Below are 27347 nucleotides of genomic sequence, written 5' to 3'. Positions count from 1 at the left end.
TTTAGTAGTATAGGATCTTTTTGGTATGGCATATACTCAAAATGCTCAGTCCCCTGAGGACTGGGAACAGAGGAGGAGGTTAGCAGATTTCTTTAACACAAAATAACCAAGCCGGCCTCATTTGTGTCCATTGCACCAATCTCTACAGAAAAGCAGATACAGGAGTCACCAGCATTAAAATTGCATGAATATATCAGTGCTCCCCAGGTAGAGACAAAAGGGGATTCTTCATGACGTCAAGGCACATGGCACAGCCAGGCAATGAGATGAATAGTCTAAGCAGAGAGCAAGGCACAGGCAACGGTTGCTGTGCCTAATGAAAGGTTAATGCATTAAAGGCCGATGAAATCCTCATAGAGCCACGGCTCAGTGCATCCACTGAATAGGCTGATCAGTGGCATACGCCGTCCTTCCGAGCTGGTGGCCTTCTGCCCTCTGGAGCAAAGCACATCTATCATTCTGCTGTCAGAGAAAGGCAGCTGCGATGAAGCAAGGTTACAGAAAGGCAGAGAGAGAAAAGAAGCCAACTACAGATAAGAGGGGGGGGGGGGAACCCCACATAGCTTTTTTTCCAATTTGTTCCATGATTACAACAACACTGGAAGGAATTTAAAATCAAGATAATTCTCATCATGCAAAAATGTTCAATGTGTTACATCCCCCAAAAGTTATAGACTCAACTCAATGATTGACTTATGCCCTCAACAATAGTGAGTTGAAATTATTTGGAACATTTATTTACAGTATTTATAGTTGCACTCTGGAAATTCTAATGGGGCGGTTCTCTTTAACAATTGGAAAAGTGTACAAATCAACACCTGGTCCTGATCTCATGTACCTCATCAGCCCATCAAAGGAGGGAGGGAGGGAGGGAGGGAGGGAGGGAGGGAGGGAGGGAGGGAGGGAAGGAAGGAAGGAAGGAAGGAAGGAAGGAAGGAAGGAAGGAAGGAAGGAAGGAAGGAAGGAAGGAAGGAAGGAAGGAAGGGACACACCTGATTACAGTACCCACTCAAGAGATTTCTACAAAGGTTAGGGAAGACCGCCGGAAATATCAATGTAGCCCATGAAATGTTCACCTTACCCCTTTCCTGATCCAGGACAACTGATCCTAGTATGGAAAGGCAGAGCCTCAGGCAAGCAGAAAAAGGCATTCTCTGCTTCCATGCAAAAGATTCTCAGGCTACAAGAATAGCTTATGCTACAATCTCATTTACCCAATGGCCATAGAGTTGCTAGGTTGCAAGCAGAAGAAAACATGTTTACCTTCAAAAACTCCAACAAGCAGAACTAGAGACAGCTGCAACTTCTTCCCTTCATCGTCCCCCTCCTCTTGCATCTGTACTTGTACAGTACCCAATATATAGAAATAGGGGGGTGGGGTGGGGGGAGCACAGGGTATTTAGTGTGGAATTCACAATTAACACGCGTATGGATAGGATAAATGACGGATTAAAAAGAGTTACAGCCTGCTGACTTACCATTTCAGATTTGAAGGGAAAGAGTCTATTCCATTTAGTATGCAGGTGCTGCCAACGCATTCCCCTTAAGATACAGGCATGCATTTCAGACAGCAAATCAGATGTGGCATCTTCACAGAATTAAATGGCCAGTTGGGATAATGAAGCTTGATGAATGTATTGAAAGCGAACAGCAAAATCAAGCTGATATGGGAATGTACTGTATACAATGGCAAGTTCCTCTAATCAAGCTACTCGCTAGAAAAGGAAATTTAGCACAGAGTTCACAGCATCCTAAATTGGGGAATCAATTAACAATGGCAGTAGGAGCATCTTCACAGAGTTAAGAATATGATAATCCATTTGGAATAATTCCATTGGAACATATGTGACACAACCATTTCCAAGATGGTTTTTGAGTGCATTGTTATATTAACTACAGAGTGGGGAACAGTATATTTTTCTACAATTCCAAGCAACAGACATTTGAAAAGGCCACACAAGCCCAAACTAATTCGACAACCGGACGCAGAAGAATGAACAAAACCCACTTGCAAATCCTTTCTCTGAACACAGAAGAATGAGCGAAACCCACTTGCAAATCCACACAGAAAACAGGTTCTGTTTTCCAGTGGGGGAGAGGGAGTGGTCACGTGTGGGTATTCTCAAAGCCTGATTGGTCCAAAGACTGAGAGTAAACTTCTTAAATACTCCTGCCTTTCCTTCTTGCCCAGTTTTCTCTCAGTCTCTTGGTCCAAGCACTGTTTGAGATTAGTTTCTGGTACGAAAGTGTATTTTTCTTCTCATTGAATTTTCAATTTGGCTCAATTGGTAACTCTAAAATTTAACTAAACTACAAATTGCAGCTGCGGCCCAAAGGGACAGTCCTTTCTGCCTCGGGTGGCTGGGAAGGGCCCCGTGGGGCATTCCTTCTCCTCTCCGCAGGCCAGGAGATTTTTGCCTGATCCCCAGGACTGCGGGGGTGCCAGGCTCCTAAGGGCAGCTCGTAAGTGGAGCAGCGCCTCCCAGCTGCAACGGGGGAGAGCCGGGCTTCTCAAGGGCCACGAAGAGCACGCGAAACGCCTGCAGAGCCACCGTTCCTTTCAGGGGGATAGAGGGAGTGGTCACGACCCACCTGTTGAAGTGGGGTGGGCCCAGGGGAGGGGGATTCCCTGGGTTGTGTTATGTTGTTTTTCAGTTCTGGAGTTCGCCTTCGAGGAAACTGGGCAAGAAGGAAAGGCAGGAGTATTTAAGAAGTTTACTCTCAATCTTTCGACCAATCAGGCTCTTAGAATACACACACGTGACCACTCCATGTCCCCCCCCCCAAAAAAAAGACACGTTCAGGTAAGACCAACGTTCTTTTTATTGTTTTGAATTCCCTGGACCTGTTTAAGTATGTGGAGTTGCCTGGCAACTTTCAACATATCCCTTCTGATTGACTCACCTCTGCCTGACAGCATGAAACTTCAGGGATGCTAATTTAACTCTCAATTATGACTGTCAAAACAAATCCCAATAAGAGAACTGCGGAAATAATTACCAGGCATGTCAGATTTTACTAAAGGGGTGTTTGCTTTTGCTCATAATATCCAAAACTCAAGAGGAATTGAATCAAGAAGCAGAAGGATCATTGGGCATTTGACTGGAAGGGAGAGAACTGCCTTCTAAACTAGAGAGGTTTTCTACCTGTTTTGTCATTGCCAAACGTGTATAATCATGCATGTATATATTTAAAATCTTGCTATCATTGATGGAAGGATGAAATCAGAGTCCCAAAAGAAGCAGAGAGCATTTCTCTTAATTTATTTATTTCATTTATTTGATATGGCACCAGCAAAGATAATTTATATGGCCTTTCGTATAAGGAGGAGGAGGACTGAATTTGGGGGTTGCTTGAGCCGGCTTTTGGCTGTATCGGTTAGTCCTGCCTAGGGAAAGAGACTGGGGCTTTCTGGTTGGGCTCCCAAAACATGCTAAACCCAGGTTAAACCAAGAGATTCAACTTAGAAATAGGTAGGAATTTTCTGACCATGAGAACAATCAACCCAAGGAACAGAAGCTGCCTTCAGAAGTTGCGGGAGCTTCATCACTGGAGGCTTTCAAGAAGAGATTGGATTGCCATCTGTCAGAAATGGTGTAGGGTCTCTGGTTTGGGTGGGCGGGTTGGACTAGTTGACCTACAAGCTCCCTTATAACCAGTAGTGGGATACGCCCAGTACAGGTGTAGCGGTGCCTGCTGGGAGCACCAGGTACTGTTCCAGTATGGTGCTCAGGAGGGCCCACCTGCCTACCCGCGCTGCTTACCTGTGTTTGAGCTGTTCGGGGCTTCTGCGCACGCGGACAGTGTGTATGGCGCCTGCGCGACACTCCGCTGAGCAGCTGGAGCATTGCGGAAGCATCGCGGGCAGTAAATACGTGCATTCATGTGATGGATGCCCGGCCCCGTTGCACCGGTTGCAACGGAATCCGGAACCCACCATTGCTTCCAACTCTTTTATTCTGTTATTCAGACTCTCAGTCCAAAGTTACAGAGCAATTATTCCTGATGGAAAATGTTAACAACACGGCAATATTGTAAATCTCCGTGGAGATTCTCAGTCACCCAAGTCACAGTTGTTTCAAAGGTGTTTTTTTTTTCTTCCAAAGGCAACTGGACTATTTTTTCCTTGAGGAGGAAGAAGAAAATGTTTGGCCTCCCATTCAAAATTTTCATTTTGAACTTGAGAATCTGAGCTTTTCATCACATTTAATAACATGATTGACTGTTTCATGTCTGTTTCCTGACATGCATGTCAGAGCCAGTGTTACGTGAGAATCTATCCAACAGAGCAGGAATTCAGGTAATCCTCAACTTACAACAGTTCATTTAGTGATCATTCAAAGTTACAACACCACTGAAAAATGTGACTTATGACCATTTTTCACACTTATGACTGTTGCAGCAAAGTAAATGATCACACGATTAAAATTCAGATGCTTGGCAACTGGCTCATATTTATGACGGTCGCTGCCTCCCAGGGTCATGTGGGTCACATACACTGCATGAGTCAAAAAAAGGGCTGTGAAAATATTTACAGACCCCTCGCATCCTGGACATAAATTCTTTCAACTCCTACTCTCAAAACGATGCTATCGAGCACTGCACACCAAGACAACTAGACACAAGAACAGTTTTTCCCTGAACACCATCACTCTGCTAAACGAATAATTCGCTCACCACTGTCAACCCATTCACTAAGGCTGCATTACTATTATTATTAGCCTCTCGAAGTTATGAGTGCTGCATCATTGGAGGCTTTTAAGAAGAGACTGGAGAGCCATTCATCTCTGTTTGTCTAGTCTTCTCATCGTTCCTATCACCTTACGATTTATATTGATTGTTTTCTGATTGCTTATTTGTACTATCCTTAAGTGTTGTACCTTATGATTCTTGACAAATGTATCTTGTCTTTTTATGTACACTGAGAGCATATGCACCAAAGACAAATTCCTTGGGTGTCCAATCGCACTTGGCCAATAAAGAATTCTATTCTATTATTCTATTCTATTCTATTCTATTCTATTCTATTCTATTCTATTCTATTCTATTCTATTCTATGTGATCACCCCATTGCTGACAAATCAACGGGGAAGCCAGATTCACTTAACAGCCATGTTACTAAATTAACAACTGCAATGATTCACTTAACAACTGTGACACGAAAAGTCGTAAAATGGGGCAAGCTCACTTAACGAATGCCTCACTTAGCAGCATAGAAATAATAACCCCTCAGTTCCTAGGCTCGAATATGATTGTGAAAAAGGGTCATTTATGCACAGCCTAGATACCCTGCTTGTTGCTACAGGTAAAAGAACAAGCTAACAAGACAGGACTGCGAACTATGGAGGAAATTAGCAGCCTGGGAAGCAGAGTTTTCCTACAGTCGGAATGAGGGTGGCTTGCACATGGCAAGTGCTTTGTTTGGGCATTATTGAAGAGTTGCCGAGCAACAGCAGATAGATGCAACACAGTTTTTATCTTATGAAAGTTATAGGGTTTCAGGCAACAGAAATGCCAGACAAGCTCTGGCAATGCAGAAGCAGCCTATGCTGAGTAAACACGGCGCTGCCTGGACAGAGTTCAGAAGGGCAAAGGATAGCGAGAGAGAGAGAGAGAGAGAGGGCGGGCATGATTTGTTTCAGCTCAACAGGATTTCTTTTCCTTTAACCAGAAATGGGAAAAATGACACCTATTGTGAACCCTTGATTAGGAGTTCGCAGTACCCGAATGCCCAAGGTGCCCAAGTATTTATACACTTTGAAGGAGAATATTTGCAGCTCAGGGTTGAAAGGAGGGGTCCTTCGTTTTCTTTCAAGTTTGGTGCTTGTTTTCTTGCAGACGTTTCATTACCTAACTAGATAACATCATCAGTGCTAGTAATGTTACCTAGAGTAATGAAACATCTGCAAGAAAACAAGCAAGCTCAGAGAGCACCAAGGACCCCTTATTTATACTCTTTCTTACTGTTATACTTCTGCCACATCTAATCTTCCTTAGCTAGGGAATTCTTGGCAGCTCCTTCTTCCCACTGCAAGTCTCTTGATGCCTCTAGCTTCAGGGTTTCCCATCTACCCGTACCTATCCTTCAACAGCTCCTTGCCATTTAAAGCAGGGATCACCAACCTTTCGGACCTCAGGGACCAGTAAATTCATAATTTTAAATCCCTTGGACCACTAATATGAATTAGTGACAGGATGGGGGTCCTTCAGGCACTTAGCTTGGCCGTTAGTGGAGAGAACTACCCAGGGTCAACCCTAGGTTTGCTCTCCATTGCAGCTAGGAATCTCAAATATGGGCAAGAATGAATGTTTGTCTTGTAGCCAGCCCAGGTGCTAGATTATCCCTCTGCGAACGCTGTCTTTTGAGGAGCCCTGCAAAAGTTGTGCGCACTGCACACTGAACTGCCTGGACTCCCAGGGAGGGAGGGAGGGAGGGAGGGAGGGAGGGAGGGAGGGAGGGAGGGAGGGAAAGAGGGAGGGAAAGAGGGAGGGAAGGGCTGGACCCACTAAACAACAAGCTAAGTGCCTAAAGGACCCCATCCCATCAGCGAGCAGGAGTAATTGCTTTGGCACGCTGTATAGGGGCCATAGTTTGAGGACCCCTGATTTAGTGTAATATAAAAAATGCAAAAATGCAAAGATTTTTCTGCTGACCACCAAATTTTTCTCACGGACCACTAGTTGGTGACTGCTGCTTTAAAGTATCTGATCCACACTTTTTCTGAAGGGAAGAGGAACAGAACATTTAATTGCCTCATTACTGTCTACAATTTCTGTGCTGCTACTCTAGGACCACGGCCATTACAGGTAGTCCTCAATCTAGGACAGATCTCCCTGAGGTACTAATGACTCAGTTCTGAAGTTCCAGTGCTTGTCCCACTCCTGCAATTATGTGATTGCATATTAGGTCCTGAATTTATGGCTGTTTGGAGTGTACCGTGGACATGTGACTGCGTTTTATCACAGATTTGCCAAAAACTGGTATTTACTTCCAGTTTTTGATAAATCCAGCTCACAGAGAACCACTGGTTTGCTTAATGGTGTCCACTTAATAACTGGTGCTTGCTTTACAATGGTAGCATTCGCTTAACAACCAATGCAGAAAAAGTCATTAAATTGGGTAGGTCAGGTGGATGATCCAATTTTAAATCTCTATGACTTATGACCATGATAGGCAGGCTCCATGATGGTCATAAGTCAAGGACTACCTGTACTGGCATAGCCCCCTTACTTCAACACAGAAGGTTCCATCCCCTTCTTTGTTCTTTGAGACAGCAGAGGTCAGGTTCCCAGAGAAACGAGAGCAGAAAGTTAGAGCGAGCCTCCGTCTAAGTATACAGCATCTTATACGACTGACAAGCAAACAGCACTCCTTACTAGCACTGATGGCGTTATCTAGTTAGGTTAATGAAATGTCTGAAAACAAGCAAGTTCAGAGAGCACCAAGGATCCCTCAAGTACACATCGTCATGCTCTGAAATTAAATGCAAGGCTAGTCTAGCTACATTTATCCTCCACCTCCCGCCTTTTTCATAATATAAAAGGGCTTTATCTATAGAAAATTTAGGAGTTAAGGATGGATGTGTTTTAAGGAGCAGCTGTTGGATGAACTGATCAAATTAGGATTACTAAATGGAGGCCACTGGGTAAGTGAAGTTCTGTATGGCTTCTATTAAAGGAACTACATCTCTACAGAGGAAGGGGGAGGGGACTCTGTGCCATTAAACCTGCGTCATCATTCCCCCTCCCTGCCACACCCACCAATTACGTGAAAAGCTGTGCTGGAGAAAGCTACAGGTGACCTTAACCTCCTCTGCATCTAGGTTCCCTGAGCAAAAACGTCCAAGAAGTGCCCAGCAAAAACAGACAACCAAGTTCTACAAGGAATGGGTCTTTCAAATAATAGAAATATCATAGCCTCCAAAAATCTTTTAAAGTGTTATCCTTTAAAAAAAAAAGGCTATCTTTTAACTTGCTTGGATTACCGAAAAGAGTTTGCACATCTAAGGGAACCAATGAAGTCACCCCTTCATGAAGTACAAACTTCTTTGGATTTCCCCTGCTTTTAAAAAAAAAAGTCTGTTCCCTCAAGCCAATTATATCAGCCAGATTTCAACTTCCCTGTAAATTATGTTCTGAGGGTGGAGTAGAAACTAGTTTTATAAATTAGACAGAAACAAACTGATCAGATCTTCTTCCTAAATGCTCTCATTCAGTGCCAAAAGTAAACGTCAGTGAAATCTATAGGAAAGCAGTATGAATTCATCCTATCTCTATAGTTATAATAAAGAATTTTACAAGAAACACACACGCCTGCTTATACCACAGTGAATCAGGGAGTCATCTACTCAAATCACTTCTGAATACTCTCTTATTTCTTAGTGCCTAAAAAATGCTTTACCTCCTTTTTCCTAGGTCCATGATGGCAAACCTAAGGCATGTGTGCCAGAGGTGACACAGAGCGCCCTCGTTGCACATGAGGTGTCGCCTCATTTCAACTCCGACTGCACATGCGTGCACACCTCCGGCCCACCAGCTGGCCTTTGGGTCTCTGCCACACATGCGTGGGGGCGGGGGGTTGCGTGCAAGTGCGTGGGGGGGGGCAGAGTGCATGCACAGGGATCATGCATGCATACACGGGTGTGTGTGAAGGGGGCGTGCATGCATATACGGGGATGCATGTGCATAGGCGGGGACATTGCATTTTGGGGCTTTGGGCATGTGAGTGCGCATTCACACTTGTGCGCTTTGGGCAACTCGGTCCAGAAAATGTTAGCCATCACTGCCCTAGGTTCCTGCATTTTTGTATTAAGACTATCTTCCTTACTCGGCTCCAGGCACAATGAAGGAAATCCTTAATTAAGCCACTTCAAGGCCTGAACGTCCTGTCAATTCTTTTCTTTTTTCTTTTCAAAATGCTTGCCTTTTCTCTCCAAGCACAATCTGCTGCAACTTGCAGAAAGACTATCTTCTCTTCTGGGAATATCTTCTTCTCCCTGGCTCCAATCAGGAAGGAAGGCTAAGAAGCATCCAGAGCAAGGAGAAGGAATATCGAATTCAGAAAACTGACCCATGCAAAGGTTTCAGTGTTGGCAACATTATAATGCCAATTCCAAAGGCAGAGACAAGCAAGCATTCAATCAACTCAGCTTTCCTCATCAAACAGGCAAGAGAAGAGAGAAGGGGGAGAGTGGAGGAGAGAGAAGGACTGTTCAATTAAAAGAAAGGAAACCTTTGAGTCAGAAATTTGCAAATTAAAGAGCTACACCTTAATGTTTGTATTATGTAAAATATGTATAAGTCACCTTCCAGGGTTAATCTCCCCTTTAAGCAGTTAACATTTAATAAAAGAATAAAACATGTATTTATTTATTTATTAGTTAGTTAGTTAGTGTATGGCATTGGTACATGAAAGCCAGAGTCTATAAGGTTAATACAGAGTAGTAGTTTGGCTGTCTAGTTCATTGAAGTTCTTGCTTGCTCGCTCACTATCTAGAGTGCACCACAAGGGGTGAACTATCTCCACATACAAAGCAGCTGATGGCCTTCTGCAAGAGAGTCAGTGTCATCCAAGGCCTTTTTTTCAATTGGTTTTCGCCTCATATTCAGACTGGTCTGGCGCCAGTTGGTTTCTTGCTTCCACCATTAGTCACACCAGAGTGGTACCTATTTATATACTCGCATTTGCGTGCTTTCAAACTACGACATTGGCAGAAGCTGAGGCAAGTGATGGGAGCTCACTCCATCCTGTAGTGCGAGGGCTCGAACTGCTGGAATTCAGGAAGCTGACAAAGGTTGACAATCTCAGCATCCTTAAACCCCTGAGCACTGCACCTCTCAAAAAATATATTAATAAAAACTAATATGAAAACCAGAAATAAAGGCAGTACAAAATACTATACAAGATACAAACAACAGTTCCAACCAATCCCTGGACAAATTTGCTGAGGGAAAAAGTACAGCAATTTACTGCAGTAATGGGGTCACTAGTAAAGATGGGATCCAGCAAAGATAAACAGCAAGGCATTCCAAAAATGGGGCCCCCCAGAAGTCTCTTTCTTCTCTCTTATTTAATCAACAGAAGCTGTTAAGAGATTGCCAGTTTTGCATGTTGGTTAAGGCACCAGACTAGAACCTGGGAGAGTGTGAGTTCTAGTTCTGTCTTAGGCACAAAGCCATCTGGGTAGTCTTGGGCCAGTCCTTTTCTCTCAATCCTAGGAAAGAGGCAATGGCAAACCACTTCTGAAATCTTGCCAAGAAAACTGCAAGGGATTTCCAGGCAGTCGACAGAAATAAAAACTGACTTGAAGGCACAAAAAAGATAGGAAGGAAGGAAGGAAGGAAGGAAGGAAGGAAGGAAGGAAGGAAGGAAGGAAGGAAGGTAGGTAGATAGAAAGAGAGAGAGAGAGAGAGAAGGAAGGAAGGAAGGAAGGAAGGAAGGAAGGAAGGAAAGAAAGAAAGAAAGAAAGAAAGAAAGAAAGAAAGAAAGAAAGAAAGAGAAAAGCAGCCCTAAAATGGAAGAACGTCTGTTCCCAATTTTAAACCATGGGCAGGTTGACTTGGGTGAACAATTTTCTTCAAGTTGCTTGGCTCCAGTCTAAGAAATGCAAGCACTTCAAACGAGGCAGAGAAACACACTGAGAACTAATGCAACTATGTAGAATAGAGCCACAAAATCAGTCCGTCATCAAAAGCTTTCTTCTGCTTCGGTGAAATTTATGAGTCATCTTCAAAAGCAGCTCCATGAAGACTGTATTTAGCAGCGGAGCCTCTCCAGATATTCTGCATCTGGCATAAGCTGGTAGAAAGGACTCTTGGCTATCACAATCCTCAATGCTTGCCAAGGAAATGCAGAGATAGTGCAGACTCTCTCTTCCCTTTTAGGCCCTCAGGAGGAATGAAAAGCTATTCAAAATGGGTGATAAACATCCATCAACAACACAGTCTCATTACCTGTGAGATTTCAACCTTGTCTGAGATTAAATCTCCATTTGTTTGTCTTCATCTACCTCAATTTTTTTTTAAAAAAATGGGTTCCATGGTCTCTTCTAGATAAATAGACTGCAATGTCAGGTGGAGTAGAACATCATCAAAAAACACTTCAACCCCACCTTCTGAGGGTGACACTTGTAGGAAGTTAAAACCCACCTCTCTCCTAGAAGATGAAATATTTTAGGAAATATTAAAAAGGCAGAATATTTCCCCTAAAATGAGACGTGGAAACACAGGATAGCAGAAACAACCCCCCCTCACCTTTGTTAATGGGCCATTAAGGCCTGAATCAGTCTATTCTACATAACAAAGATCTTCCTCCTTCAGGCAGAACCATTTCACTGCCCTTCATTGCTCTACCCACCAAGTTTCAACCAAACGTAGCACACAGACAACCTACCAAGCTAGCTATAACCTTTGACAGCAATCAACTGCTGCACTCTTCCTGTGCCCCAGGAAGTTCAGAGCCCAGAGAGGACATACTGTACAACTCAAGGACTCTCAGCATCTCTTCCCTTTTCACCCAGGAGCTCCAAGGCTTGTGATCCTGTCCACCATTAAACCATCTTTCCAAACAGCCTCCACGTTTCCAGTGTCTTTCCCCCCACTTGGAACTGAACCTAAATGGACATTTCTTCCAACACACTTCAACCTTACCTTCTGAGTTACTTTCCCTAGCAGTTGGATGAAATACTGAAGACAATCTCCCAGTGTCTTATAAGTCCCCAGTGAACACCTGCTCTAGAATGGTAATCATTTGCAAAGCCCATTGACACAAGTTTCTTCCCATTTCACATTTTGCAGAGCAGGCCTAGATTCTTCTCTCTCCTCTCCCTTTTCTTTCTTTAAGTGCCGTTCTTTCAAATCACAAGTCAGAAGGCGGGCTTGCGTCTTTCTCATCATTATCTACTTATATTGCTCTAGAAATAATCTGAATCTGACGAGTGCTAAGTAACAATTTACTCAAAAGGGAGGACTTTTTTTTAGGAACTCTGGCAAGCTTTTCTTTCCCCTTCCCAAGCTTCCAATTATGTCCACAGGAAACAATAAAGGAGGGTAGGGGCCTGTCAGGAAGAATAATGGGGTAGGACAATTGTGCCTCTGATGTCACCCTTCCTGCCATCTGCTATTCAGCAGCAGTTCCACTCACCTCCATCCCCTCCCCCATTATAACTAGAAGGGTTCATGTAACAACAGAAGACGGAATTACTTTGCCGGTGCCCTCCACATGTTCTTTCTCCTTCCAAGAGAAGCTGAAGAAGCATCACTGGTGACAAGAGAAAAGCAGAACTCTTATTTTCAATGTATTGGGGTTGTTTGCTAAATAGTCACAATAATGAAGGCCAAGACTGGTGGCAATACAATGTGATGATATTTTGTAATAAGAGAGCTGCTGCGTTCCTGAATTTCGTAGCAGCGGGAATCTCGGTGAAGTTACGTGCCCCCCTGAATGCTTTTCAATGGCGCTGACCTTACCGAAGCCCTCCCACCAATATCATCCCAATGAAGCAGGCTCTAAAGGTAGTCATGCATTCCAGGGGACAATCCATAAGAAGAATATTTTCATATCTATGGCTGAAGACATGTTGCCTTCCATGTGCATTAAGATCCAAGTGTTGATGCAACAGACAATGTCACAAATCAGGGCTGCTCCAACATACACAACTAATTTTCTTCTATCCCATGCACAACTACAATTCAAGGTAACCTAAGGGACCTAAAAGAGGCAGAGCTCAATTTGAGCAAAATCTGGAGAGACCACCATATTTGGCTCATGATTCCAACACATGTGCTTCTTGAACTATCTCATGAAGTTCTCTTCCATCTCAGCAGCATACAGAGAAATGACTCTGTTGCCACAAGTTGAAGATGAGGGCAAAAACTAATGAACTAACTATTCATACTTCAAATAGGGCATCCAACATAAAGAGAAGAGGAAGGCCTATTTATGTTCTTTTAATATGGACATGATGGCTCAATGGCTGATGCTGAGCTTGTCGATCAGAAAGGTTGGCAGTTCGGCAGTTCGAATCCCTAGCACCACATAATGGAGTGAGCTCCCGTTACTTGTCTCAGCTTCTGCTAACCTAGCAGTTCAAAAGCATGTAAAAATGCAAATAGAAAAATAGGGACCATCTTGGTGGGAAGGTAACAATGTTCTGTGCACCTTTGGCGTTTAGTCATGACCATGGAGACGTCTTTGGACAGAGCTGGCTCTTCGGCTTTGAAATGGAGATTTGCACCACCCCCTAGAGTTGGGAACGACTAGCACCTATGTGCAAGGGGAACCTTTACCTTTACCTTATATGGAATAATATATACAGTATAGATACAATATAGTGAGATGGATCTTGGAGTTCTAGTGGATAACCATTTAAATATGAGCCAGCAGTGTGCAGCAGCTGCCAAAAAAGCCAACACAGTTCTAGGCTGCATAAACAGAGGGATAGAATCAAGATCACATGAAATGTTAATACCACTTTATAATGCCTTGGTAAGGCCACACTTGGAATATTGCATTCAGTTTTGGTTGCCATGATGTAGAAAAGATGTGGAGACTCTAGAAAGAATGCAGAGAAGAGCAACAAAGATGATTAGGGGACTGGAGACTAAAACATATGAAGAACGGTTGCAGGAACTGGGTATGTTTAGCTTAAGAGAAAGAAGGACTAGGGGAGACATGATAGCAATGTTCCAATATCTCAGGGGTTGCCACAAAGAAGAGGGAGTCAAACTATTCTCCAAGGTACCTGAGGGTAGAACAAGAAGCAATGGGTGGAAACTAATCAAGGAGAGAAGCAACTTAGAACTGAGGAGAAACTTCCTGACACTTAGAACAATTAATCAGTGGAACAGCTTGCCTCCAGAAGTTGTGAATGCCCTAACACTGGAAATCTTTAAGAAGATGTTGGATAGCCATTTGTCTGAAATGGTATAGGGTTTCTTGCCTAGGCAGGGGGTTGGACTAGAAGACCTCCAAGGTCCCTTCCAACTCTGCTATTGTATTGTATTGTATTGTATATATGGGAAGCATGATGCCCATGAGCGTCTTGATTTTAATTCCGCCTTTACTGACCTTATTTTTTATTCAATCATTTTAACTTTTAAAATGCAGAGACAGCTGACAAAACAAAACAAGCCTCTGATATCATCTTCATTTATAACAGGCAGACATTCCATGACCTTGTATGCAATCTCCCAACCTCCCTTCTTGTTGTTTCCGGGAAACAATCAGATTGTATCACTGAAATTCAGTAGCAAAATGAAATGCACTCTCCATTTTTATAGTACTTACCTTGGACTGTAAAATTCAACAACATAGAGCAATACATTCTTAAAGCCTCTAAGCGCCAAAGCAGTAGATTAAAAATAGAATGGATAATATGTGGCCACAAAAACAATGCTTGCCCCCTAATTTAGAAGAATTTCTCTGGATATCAGATATTCCTCAAGATATTCTTATAAAATAAATGTGATGGGTGACCATAGCCTAGTACTTTGCTCCGAAATATATCTACTTGTATAGAAGGGAGGGCCTGGTAGCTGAAGTAATAGAGAGTGTCCTAGTAACTAGAGAGGATAACAAAGAGGAATATTCTATTTTGCAACTTATCACATCTACTCTAGAAGAAATTTTGTGGGAATACCAATAACCTGATAATTCCTAATATGACCTCCAACCAAGAATTCTGAAAACCCCTACCATAAAAGTATGATAGAGAACTAGAATGTGGAAAGCAAGACTTTAAAAAAGTTTACTGCTTTTTATTTTGCCCCCATAACATATTTATAAAGTAAAATAATACTATATCTTGTGAAATACCAATACATCAAATGTCGTTGACAATCTGAGGATTAGTCAATAGCTTCCGTGGTCCCTTCGCTTTCTCTACACTTGAGGAAATCTAAAGAAAAGGAGCATGAGCTATCTATGAACTTCGTGTATGACTTAGAACACTGCACACAAATCAACTTTTTCTCAACTTTCTCCTACAATACGCAAACAGCTGTACATAATCATGGCTAGCAGATGTAAGTAAGTGCTAAAAAAGTCAATCTTTATACAACATACACTAATCCTGTCCCTGAATCTCTTTTGGTTCACTGTTCTCAGATGGATATTTTTCATTTTCTCATACATTTACATACGTTACAATACATTTCCTAACAGTTAGACAGGCTTTTGCTTGTACAGCCAAGCTTACTAATCTTATTGATGCTGAGGAGATATGGACCTCTGCATTTATGATTCTGTGTGTGAGGTTACCTTCAGAATTCTCTTCCTTAAAAGAGATCAGAGGCAGAACTGGTTTCAGGCCTTCATGTTTGCTTGTAATCAAATGTAGGTGAATTATTTAAATAAGCTAATCATTCAGTGGTTCATAACTTTTCCTTTATATATACATCTTTACATTACTACTGAAAACTATTAGGAAATGTCATAAGTAGTATTCAACAGTATTGAGGGAAGATCCCCCTCTCCTAGAAGAATGAAATATTTTGAGAAATATTAAAAAGGCAGAATATTGTATTTTCCTAAAGGAAAATCATGTTTTAAAGACAGAAAACAGCTCCCTACCTCCAGTAGATATTTAGTGCCCGTTAAGAAAGAGTGGGCCGCCCTATCTACAAGACGAAAGACCTTCAGCTCCAGGGTGATGGGATTAAGACATGACTCTCAGGACATAATAAGACCGTTTAGCAGAAGACACAGAGCTCACTGCATTGCACAATCTCCTAAGGACATTGCATCACTCAGCAAACTTCAACTAAACCTGGGAGCTCAGACAAACATGACACCATAGGAATCTGACAAAACAGCCAATAGTATGCATGTTCTTGCATAGGAACAGGAAGTTCAAGTTCAAAGCCCAAGAGAAGGTATTAAAAAACCCACTCTCAACTCCATGTGATCAGCTGCCCAGAATCACCCATGTGCATCTGCTTCACCATTAAACCATCTATTCAATCAGCCTCCATGTTTCCAGTGTCTTTTCCCAACTTGGAACTGAAGATGGATATTTCTTCCAACAATGTGTATGGCGTTGCAAAATTAAATGAAATGTTAACTTTTAAAAAACGTAAATAGCCAAAATCTTGAGAAATCCTATTTCTAAACAAATTAAAAATACTACAGGAGTTAGCAATTTCCTAACATTTGGGGTATTTTTGAAATTATTTTATTTTGACAGCTACATCAGGAATGATTTCTAATACCTGTAGAGACTACAGATAGGGAAGCTCTATATAAATAGAGTGCAGTCAGGCTGTGCCTGACCTGCAACACAGATCGTCTTCAAAACATATGGGATGAAGTGATAAAATTACAGAAGCCTGAAATGAAGTCACAACAGAGACTATTTTATTGTTCATACTTAACTTTTCAAGAGAGATGGTGCAGTACAATGGATCTGAATGACTGGGGTTCAAATCTCAAAATTGCAATATTCTCTGGTTGGTTTAGAGAGAACCTAGTTTATTTTTGCAGATAGATTGTGTCATTAGGTCCTATCTAACAAAATGAAATTCAATGGTGAGATTCTATATCTAGGTAAAAACCCAACGCGCAGGTACAGAATAGGTGGTACCTGGCTCAATAGCAGAAACTGTGAGAGGAATCTTGGAGTTCTAGTGGAAAATCATTTAAATATGAGCCAGCAGTGGGCTGCAACTGCCAAAAAAAAAAAAAAAAAAAAAAGCCAACGCAGTCCTAAACTGCATTAACAGAGGCATAGAATCAAGATCACATGAAGTGTTAATACCATTTTATAATGCCTTGGTAAGGCCACACTTGGAATACTGCATTCAGTTTTGGTCACCACGATGTAGAAAAGATGTTGAGAACCTAGAAAGGGTGCAGAGAAAAGGAACAAAGACGATTAGAGGACTGGAGGCTAAAACATATGAAGAACGGTTTCAGGAACTAGTTCAATGTCTAGTTCAATGAAAAGAAGGACTAGGAGTGACAAGATAGCAATGTTCCAATATCTAAGGCGCTGCCACAAAGAAGGTAAGGTGTCAATCTATTTTGTTATACATTTCTAATTGCTTCAACAGAATATTCAAAAAGTTGATCTTCATAGGAAGCAATGAACAGTTTTCACCTTTAAAAAGGTAATACGAAACCTGAGAGTAGATGGAGGCAGGAGGGGAGAGAGAAATAAAAAGTATTAAATAAAAATCTCCTGGTTTAACATCTCCTTCATAAACCTGATTTTTCAATCTTGGCTGCTAGCATCTACTAAAAAGAGATGTAAAGTGATTCCCAGTAAAATAAAATGAATCTCAGAAAGCAAGTATGAAAATTACCAATAGAAATGAATATTAAGTTAGTTTATCATTTGAAACATAGACACTGTAAACTGGGAAGGACACCCATTTTCTGTCAATTGTTCAGTGCTTTGAAGAACCTGCTGGGAGACTATTTAGAAATATATTTGCTTGTACGCTTAATTCCCTACTCAACTGACTTCAGTATTAATTATTTAACTGAACAACATGACATATTCATTATCTTCAGAGATTTTTATGGCCTTTTTCTTGTTTCACTCTGTTTTATGTAGGGTAGAATTTTAAAATGTACAAAACAGGAGTATCAATTAAATGATTAAAAAGCCACATGGGGCTCAAAAGCAGCTGGAAGTTAAAATGAAAAGACATGGTAGAATAAAAAAAAGCCCATCCTAAGAGAAAGGGGATCATTAGGATTTCTTTTTGGCACAAGTATCACCAACTGGGTCTCAGCATGTGGCAGAGCAGATCAGTTTTACCTGGATTCAGAAGCTAAGCAGTTTTGGACCCGATGAATAGATAGGAGAGATCCTGGGCTTTAGGCTCAGCTGGAAGTCACAAAAGGAAATGCCAATGGCAAACCAGAAAGCCAGTTTATGTAGTGGTGAAGGCACCTGGCCAGAAACCAAGAGACTAGTTTGCCCCACCTTAGGTACAAAGACAAGTAAATTACACCTTGAGCCAGTCATTCTCTCTCAGCCTCATGAAGCAGGCAATAGCAAACCACTTTCAAAATCTTGTCAAGAAAACTTCGAGGAATTGTTCAGGTAGTTGCCCCAAGTTAAAAATAAAAACCTGACTTGAAGACCCCCCCCTCCCCCTAAAAAAATTTACACCACTGCCAAGAAAGTTACAGGGATGTGTGTACGAGGTGATCCAGAGTTGTGCTTGACTTGAAGGAGACTCTACTAATATCTGACAAGCATATCTAGCAAGGTATATGAGCCCAGATATGTACATCATTTCCCATAGAAGAGAATATACGTAGCTCAGAATTGAACTGTGGAGTCCTTGATGCTATCTAAGCTTGGTTGTTGCATGCAGACACTTCATTACCCAACTAGGTATCATCGTCAATAGTGAGAAAATAAAAACATCATCAACATGTTAAATAAATAAATAAATAAATAAATAAATAAATAAATAAATAAATAAATAAATAGATAGATAATAAGCAAATAAAATAATCAGTGCTGCTGAAATTACTAGTTGCGTAATGGTGATGTTACCTAGTTGGGCAATGAAACACCTGCAAGCAAACAAACAAGCTCAGTGAACACCAAGGACTCCATTCATCATTTTGCTAGATTGACTGACTGTTTGCTTTGGAATCCAAAGTCTGAGAACACCTGCCACAGAACATTTTTTTCCTATATTTTGTACCTGATGATTTGTAATACTCTTTACCAGGGGTGGGTTCCTGCCAGTTCTAACCTCTCCTATAGAAGAGGTTCCACAAATCTACCGTGCTGTTTAGAACCGGTTCCAGCTCCCTCCCCCTGCCCATCCACACCACGCTTACCCCGCCCGCCACTCACTTATTGGCTGGCTCACCAATCGCCCCACCCGCCTCTAAGAGTCCTATCTAAACCTTAAAGTCTTAAAGCTGTCAAGTTTGAACACCCCTGGGTTTTTTTTCCTAAAGGGTTAGGGGTGCAAGTGTCTTGTAACTTGACAGCTTTAAGACTTGCGTGCTTCAAATGCCAGAGTTTCTGAGCCAACATTTTGGTTGCTAAGCAAGAGCGTTGTTAAGTGAGTTTCACCACATTTTACAAGTTGGCCATGCCCACCCAGTCACATGGCCAGCAAGCCACTCCCACCCAGTCACATGGCTGGCAAGCCACTCCTACCCGGAGACATGGCCGGCAAGCCACTCCCATGAAGCAGGCCACACCCACAGAAGAGGTTCTAAAAATTTTGAAACCCGCTCTTTACCATGTACCATGTACTGTCAACAGTGCAATAAGACTTTAGCACAAAAGTATTTTCAATTCAAATATAATCGTATAAACCCAGGAAAAGTCAAAAGTGTCTTTAACAATTTGCCAGGTGCAGCAGCTGCTCTTTCATTTCAGTGCTCTTTCATTTCAGATCTGGAGTGCTGCACAACTTTCCCATCTATTTGTCTAAAGCCCAATGTTACAATCAGAATGGTTGAAAATTTGAGGAGGGAGGGAGGGGGGGAGGGAGGGAGGATGGAAGGAAGGAAGGAAGGAAGGAAGGAAGGAAGGAAGGAAGGAAGGAAGGAAGGAAGGAAGGAAGGAAGGATTACTCTGCAATGTCCATTTAGAAGTGGCTCCTTACTCATTTCTTGACTCTGTGCCTTACCACAAATTTATCTAGCTACTTTCTATTTGGAAAATATTAATAAAGCCAAAAAGCTCTCTGAGAATTCAACACTGACATATATCCATGCTCACCCAAAAAGACCTGTAAAAATGCATCATGTTCCTCTGTTCTCCAGTGTTATCAGTGGCTAAAGAAAAACATTCAAAAATAATTCCTCATGGCCTTGAATATAGCAGACAGAAGGCAAAGGACCCCCCCTCCCGCACACACACAAAGATTCAGGCAGGGGTGATGTCACTGCTAGCCAAATTCAATAAACCATACGCATACATTTAAGGGGAGGGGAAGATGAAGACCCTACAGATGGTTCCAGCTGGGCCCAGCATTTGATTAATTGCTTGAATTACCCTCCTTTGCTACAAAATAATAAAAATTGGGGGAGGGAAACAAAGAAGAAATACTAAAAAAAAGCCAACCCAATGCAGCTTCTGGGAAAAGATGGCTGCTGAACTTTAAAAAGTAATAATAATTAAAAATAATTAAAAGTTGCTGGCTTCTTCTAAAGAAAAGCCAGGTCTTCCCAGTGGAAACCCACCCAGCCCCCGGCCAAAAAAGGAACTCTATATAAGCACCTTGCTTTTTCCTAATTTAGGCTGGGAGCGGCACAGGCAAAGATTTAAATCCCAGGCACTCAAAAGAAGAAAAAGAAAAGCATGCCCCGCAAGAAGGGTGATTTCTGATACAGAAACAAGGAAAAAAATGAAGCTCTTTTCCTGGCATTTGGATAACATGGTGGGGACCTGCTTAAGTGCTGCAAATTGAACTGTGGTTAAAGGAAATGAGAACATGCAGTACCAAGGAATGATAATTAAGCCTCTGGTCCATTACAGGCTTACCTTGTCACATAATCCAACTTAATTGAATGGGATCTACTGCCAAATGTGCAATGTGCTTATTTGAAAAAAAAAAAATCCAGGCAGAAACTTCCTTGGAACACAGCCTCACCCACCGTACCCGCCCCCCGACTTCTTTTAAAACCACCTCCTGGGTCTTTTTCTTCCATCATGTAACAACCATGTTATGAAAGGTAGACAACCGAGCATAATTTCACTATAGAACAGGGCTACGGAAATTCCTAGAGACACATAACAGAGTGAGCTCCCGTTACCTGTCCCAGCTTTTGCCAACCTAGCAGTTCAAAAGCATGTAAAAATGCAAGTAGAAAAATAGGAACCCCCTTTGGTGGGAAGGTAAACAGCGTTCCGTGCGCCTTTGGCATTTAGTCATGCCGGCCACATGACCACGGAGACATCTTCGGACAGCGCTGGCTCTTCGGCTTTGAAACGGAGATGAGCATCGCCCCCTAGAGTAGGGAATGACTAGCACATATGTGCAAGGGGAACTTTTACCTTTATGCTCATATCCTTATAGAAGATCTTGGGCTCACACAGGGAAATCTGTGTTTGGAGACAAGGGAGCACCAAACATCTCTGCGTACTTCAAAGCAACTTGAAACACTTATATCTCAAATGCAGATTTTCCTGGGTTGATGAGTCTCATGCAGACCTAGGAAAACAGGAATTGGTGTATGCCTGCTCCAAAGGATTTTTCTTACTTTGGATTGAAAGTGGAGGTTATCCTACACCAGGGGTGTCCAAACTTGGGAACTTTAAGACTTGTGGACTTCAACTCCCAGAATTCTGGGAGTTGAAGTCCACAAGTCTTAAAGTTCCCAAGTTTGGACACCCCTGTCCTACACCAAAACCATTACGAAACTTATGCAAAGAATTGAGCAACATGGTGCCCCCAGGTTTCTAGCCCCCAAATTAATTTGTACTAGCATGGTTGGGTGTTTTTTTTTTACAAATAAACCTATTTCCCTCCCTCCTCCACCAACACCCTTTTCGTTTAAGTTCAGTTCATTTAATCCATTTAATTTAGAACAAGGGAAAGGAAGCTTTCCTGTCTTTATTTTTTAAATACAATGCAAGGTATATTTGATTTGACTATAGGGGCTGTCTTTCTAGATCCCTTTGAATGACCATGCAGCTTCAACATCCGTGGGTTCCCTTGTTAGACCACATGGATGGCTTTCTATGATAAATTTCTGGGAAATATCCCCCCTTCCTTTGTTCCTAGCTGTGAATTGCAATCTAAAAAGAAGAGCACAGAAATTAAAATGCATTTCTAGAAATGTACAATTCATTTCAAGACCCGGAAGTCCGAGACTGCTAAACCTAAGAGATTGAAACCTGTTTGCTTTGGTAGTACCTTACTAGAAATGTTTTAGGTGCACCAGACCTGTGCCATCTATCAAATAGAGTGCAGGGCCGGATAATAAGACTGAAAAAAATGTTTTAAAAGATAGGAACAGAAGCTAGTGGGGAATTCTAAAAAGGCGGACAGAGAGAACAGCCAAATAAATCAAATGACAGATCTACAGTCATCATCTAACAGAAAACTGAATTGCCATTAGCAGTTTTAGCAGGGTAGCTCTACTCATCACATAACACAAGCCTGACGGATATCTCCCTCTGGGTATCTGGGTATAGCTGTACCTCAGTTGGAAGAATTCCACTCAGGATAAGCTAAGCAGCTGCCACCTGTTGTGAGAAGATAGCCCTCCCCTTTTCTGACAATGTTCTGGAATCTGGGTAAAACAGAAGGGGAAATCCCCTTCTCCAGGATTACGTTTTTAAATGAGCGGCTCCGGTGTCCCTCTTTGATCCAGAAAACAAGGCCCAAACAGTGCATGGTGCTTAGGTAAGCCACCTATCAAAATAACAATAAATAAAGGATTTTTAAAAATAGTAAAAAGAACAAGGTACATATTTCAGGAATAAGAGAGCTAAACTAAGTTATGAGGCCTCCGACTATATGCAAACGTGAGCAATCATTAACCACTACAACTCAAATTTAAAACAAAAACAAAAACCTCAGAATGTGAACAAGAGTAAAAACTGCCAGGGTTTCTGGACCTTGGCATGTTTAAGATGTGTGGACTTCAGGTCCCAGAATTCCTCAGCCAGCTATCCAGTTAAGCACGGAAGCAACTGAAAAGAAATAAAACATTCCTGATGCTTCAGCCTGTACTTCCCCTGCAGTGGTGGGTTTCTACCGGATCGCACCGGATCGCGCGATCCGGTTGAAGAATGAACCCGGAAGTAATTTCCTGCCCCGCCCCCTTGGCGTTTTTTGCATCGGGGCTGACTCCCCGCCGCCACTGCTGTTCCTTGTCTTCTGGCCGCGGCCCCACGCCGTGGAAAACATAGGCGCAATTACAGCCTGGAGCAGGAGCAAAGCCCCTTTCCCAACTGGCCTTTCCTCGCTTGGAGGGCTTTGGAGGGAAGCTTCTGCAGAAGCCCGGGTGAGTGACAACAAGTTCCCACCATTACGAAGTCTCGGAGGCTGTAATTTTCTGAGCTGTGCGCGCGCGCCTGTTTTCCACGGCGTGGAGCAGCGGCGAGATTCTGCGTGGCCGGCAATGACTCAGGATGCCATCCGGGAAGACGAGGAACGCGAGGGGGGACCATTGACGGCCTCCGCAATCATCGCTCGCCTCGCAGAGCCTCGCTGCTGCTCCACGCCGTGGAAAACAGGCGCGCGCGCACAGCTCAGAAAATTACAGCCTCCGAGGCTTCGTAATGGTGGGAAATTGTTGCCACTCGCCCGGGCTTTTGCAGACGCTTCCCTCCGAAGCGTTCTGAGGGAGGAAGGACCAGTTGGGAAAGGGGCTTTGCTCCTGCTCCGGGCTGTAATTGCGCCTATGTTTTCCACGGCGTGCAGCAGCGGCAAGGCTCTGCGCAGCCAGCGATGATTCCGGGGGCCATCCGGGAAGATGAGGAACATGAGGGGGGACCCTGCCCCCCACTGATGGCCTCCGGAATCATCACTGGCCGCGCAGAGCCTTGCCGCTGCTCCACGCCGTGGAAAACATAGGCGCAATTACAGCCCGGAGCAGGAGCAAAGCCCCTTTCCCAACTGGCCCTTCCTCCCTCAGAACGCTTCGGAGGGAAGCGTCTGCAGAAGCCCGGGTGAGTGACAACAAGTTCCCACCGTTACGAAGTCTCGGAGGCTGTAATTTTCTGAGCTGTGCGCGCGCGCCGGTTTTCCACGGCGTGGAGCAGCGGCGAGATTCTGCGTGGCCGGCAATGACTCAGGATGCCATCCGGGAAGACGAGGAACGCGAGGGGGGACCGTTGACGGCCTCCGCAATCATCGCTCGCCTCGCAGAGCCTCGCTGCTGCTCCACGCCGTGGAAAACAGGCGCGCGCGCACAGCTCAGAAAATTACAGCCTCCGAGGCTTCGTAATGGTGGGAAATTGTTGCCACTCGCCCGGGCTTTTGCAGACGCTTCCCTCCGAAGCGTTCTGAGGGAGGAAGGGCCAGTTGGGAAAGGGGCTTTGCTCCTGCTCCGGGCTGTAATTGCGCCTATGTTTTCCACGGCGTGCAGCAGCGGCAAGGCTCTGCGCAGCCAGCGATGATTCCGGGGGCCATCCGGGAAGATGAGGAACATGAGGGGGGACCCTGCCCCCCACTGATGGCCTCCGGAATCATCACTGGCCGCGCAGAGCCTTGCCGCTGCTCCACGCCGTGGAAAACATAGGCGCAATTACAGCCCGGAGCAGGAGCAAAGCCCCTTTCCCAACTGGCCCTTCCTCCCTCAGAACGCTTCGGAGGGAAGCGTCTGCAGAAGCCCGGGTGAGTGACAACAAGTTCCCACCGTTACGAAGTCTCGGAGGCTGTAATTTTCTGAGCTGTGCGCGCGCGCCGGTTTTCCACGGCGTGGAGCAGCGGCGAGATTCTGCGTGGCCGGCAATGACTCAGGATGCCATCCGGGAAGACGAGGAACGCGAGGGGGGACCGTTGACGGCCTCCGCAATCATCGCTCGCCTCGCAGAGCCTCACTGCTGCTCCACGCCGTGGAAAACAGGCGCGCGCGCACAGCTCTGAAAATTACAGCCTCCGAGGCTCAGAACGCTTCGGAGGGAAGCTTCTGCATAAGCCCGGCCGAGTGACAACAAGTTCCCGCCGTTACGAAGTCTCGGAGGCTGTAATTTTCTGAGCTGTGCGCGCGCGCCTGTTTTCCACGGCGTGGAGCAGCAGCGAGGCTCTGCGAGGCGAGCGATGATTGCGGAGGCCCTCAACGGTCCCCCCTCACGTTCCTCGTCTTCCCGGATGGCATTTGGAGTGATTGCCGGCCACACAAACCTCGCTGCTGCTCCACGCCGTGGAAAACAGGCGCGCGCGCACAGCTCAGAAAATTACAGCCTCCGAGGTTTCGTAACGGTGGGAACTTGTTGTCACTCGGCCGGGCTTATGCAGAAGCTTCCCTCCAAAGCCCTCCAAGCGAGGAAAGGCCAGTTGGAAAAGGGGCTTTGCTCCTGCTCCGGGCTGGAGGCTTCCCTCCGAAGTCTTGGGATGTTCTGAGGAGCCCCCCAAGGAAAAACGCCGCTGCCAGGTAGTTAAAAGTACCTCTCTGATTCTGTCAGACTCTGTCAGTCTCTCTCTGATTCCCTCTCTCACTCCCTCTCTGTTCCTCTCTCTGTCTGTCTGTCTGTCTCACTCACACACACACACACACTGTGGTCACCTTGTTGAGTGTTCCAATCACATTTGAAACACTCAACAACTGGCCTGCATTTATGGTATTTTGCAGCATTCTGCAGTCATAGGACCAAAATATATGGTTAAAAGCATATATTTTGGTCCTATGACTGCAGAATGCTGCAAAATACCATAAATGCAAGCCAGTTGTTGAGTGTTTCAAATGTGATTGGAACACTCAACAAGGTGACCACAGTGTGTGTGTGTGAGTGAGACAGACAGACAGACAGAGAGAGGAACAGAGAGAGGGAGTGAGGGAGGGAATCAGAGAGACTGACAGACACACACACACACAGAGAGACAGAGAGGGGGAGGGAGGGAGAGAAAGATAGAGAGACACACACAGAGTGAGTGATTAAGTGAATGAGTGAGAGACAGACACACCCACATACACAGAGTGACAGAGAGAGAGGAAGGGAGGGGAGAGAGACAGAGGGAGAGACAGAGACAGACACACACACACACACACACACACACACACAGAGTGAGTGAGAGACAGACAGACACACACACACACAGAGTGACAGAGATGGGGGAAGGAGGAGAGAGAGACAGAGATACAGAGAGAGAGACAGACAGATAGACACCCAGAGAAAATGACAGAGGGAGACAGAGAGGGAGAGAGGGAGAGAGAGACAAAGAGCCAGAGAGAGAGAGAAAAAGAAAAAGAAAAAAAGAAAGTGGGAGAGAGAGATGAAAGAAAGAAAGAAAAAGAACTTATGACCACAATTGAGCCCAAAATTTTGGTTGCTAAGCAAGAGCATCGTTAAGTGAGTTTCACCACATTTTCCAAGTTAGCCATGCCCACCTGGTCACATGACTGCCAAGCCACTCCCACCAGGTCACATGGCCGGCAAGCCACTCCCACAAAGGAGGCCACACCCACAGAGTAGGTTCCAAAAAAATTTGAAACCCACCACTGTTCCTCTGTCAGCTTTACCTACAGATTCCAGTCCTCCTTCTTGAAAAGATCTGAGTCCCAGGCCCAAAAAGGAAATCTATTGCTATAGTCCTTGCTACAGGTAGTCCTCGACTTATGACCGCAATGGGAACCAGCATTTCCATTGCTGAGCAAGGTAGTTATTAAGTGAGTCCCGTCCAATTTTACAACCTTTTTACCAAGATTGTTCAAGGCATTACTGCAATTGTTAAGCGAACCGGGGGCCATTAAGCAAATCGGGATTCCGCTATTAACTTGGTTTATCAGAAGCCAGTTAGAAAGGTTGCAAATGATGATTACACAGCCCTGGGATGTTGCAACCATCGTAAATGCATGTTGCCGAGCGCCTGACTTTTGATCAATTGACTGTGGGGATGTTACGACTGTGGCAATTGCAAAGATCCTTTGCAATTGCATAAGACCCTTTCTTCAGTGGTGCTGTAACTTTGAACAGTTGCTAAACGAATGGCTGTTAAGTTGAGGACTACCTGTACTGACTTGGGAGGAAAGTCAAATTGTCCATCCCATCTTGAACCCTACCCCTGACTTTTTCGCTGGAAGAGTAGTGGCTTTATACTGCTTTGGAATATCTACAATACCTCCACTCTGCCTGCAGACTCTCAAATCAATTACAGCAGGGGTGTCCAAACTTGGGAACTTTAAGACTTGTGGACTTCAACTCCCAGAATTCTCCCAGAATTCTGGGACTTGAAGTCCACAAGTCTTAAAGTTCCCAAGTTTGGACACCCCTGAATTACAGTAACCACTCTGAGGAGTCTCTGGTGTTCCCCAAGCTTGGTTGTTTTCTTGTAGACCAGGGGTGTCAAACTCAAGGCCTGGAGGCTGGATCCGGCCTACGGGGTGCTTAGATCTGGCCAATGGGGCCACCCCGATACAGCAAAGGAGTGGCCCATGGTGCCTCTGCCAGCACAAATGGAGTTCGGGTGGGGCGCATGCGCCTCAAGCCTCTTTTTCACTAGTAGAGGGCGGCAGGAGGGTGGCATAGCTGAAAATGGATCTCTGGAACCTGTTTTTGCTGGCAGAGTGCTTGGGCTACTATGGATGCCCCCGACATGAGTGATGTCAAGCTGGCCATGCCCACCCGGGCCATGCCCACTCCAGCCCCCAAGGTCAAACACAACCCTGATGCAGCCCTCAATGAAATCAAGTTTGACACCCCTGTTGTAGATATTTCATTACCCAAATTAGGCAACATCATCAGTGCTAG

At 44.1% G+C, this 27347-nt stretch overlaps 1 protein-coding gene across 3 annotated transcripts in view; it reads right to left on the bottom strand.

Moving 5' to 3' along the window:
* DUSP8 (dual specificity phosphatase 8) overlaps positions 1-27347 on the bottom strand; it is a 132554-nt gene that overhangs the window by 71644 nt on the left and 33563 nt on the right. The window lies entirely within an intron of this gene.

The sequence above is a fragment of the Natrix helvetica genome (assembly GCF_964273705.1).
Source record: "Natrix helvetica genome assembly, chromosome: 1".
NCBI lineage: Eukaryota > Metazoa > Chordata > Lepidosauria > Squamata > Natricidae > Natrix > Natrix helvetica.
This window is presented reverse-complemented; position numbering and strand designations above follow the sequence as displayed.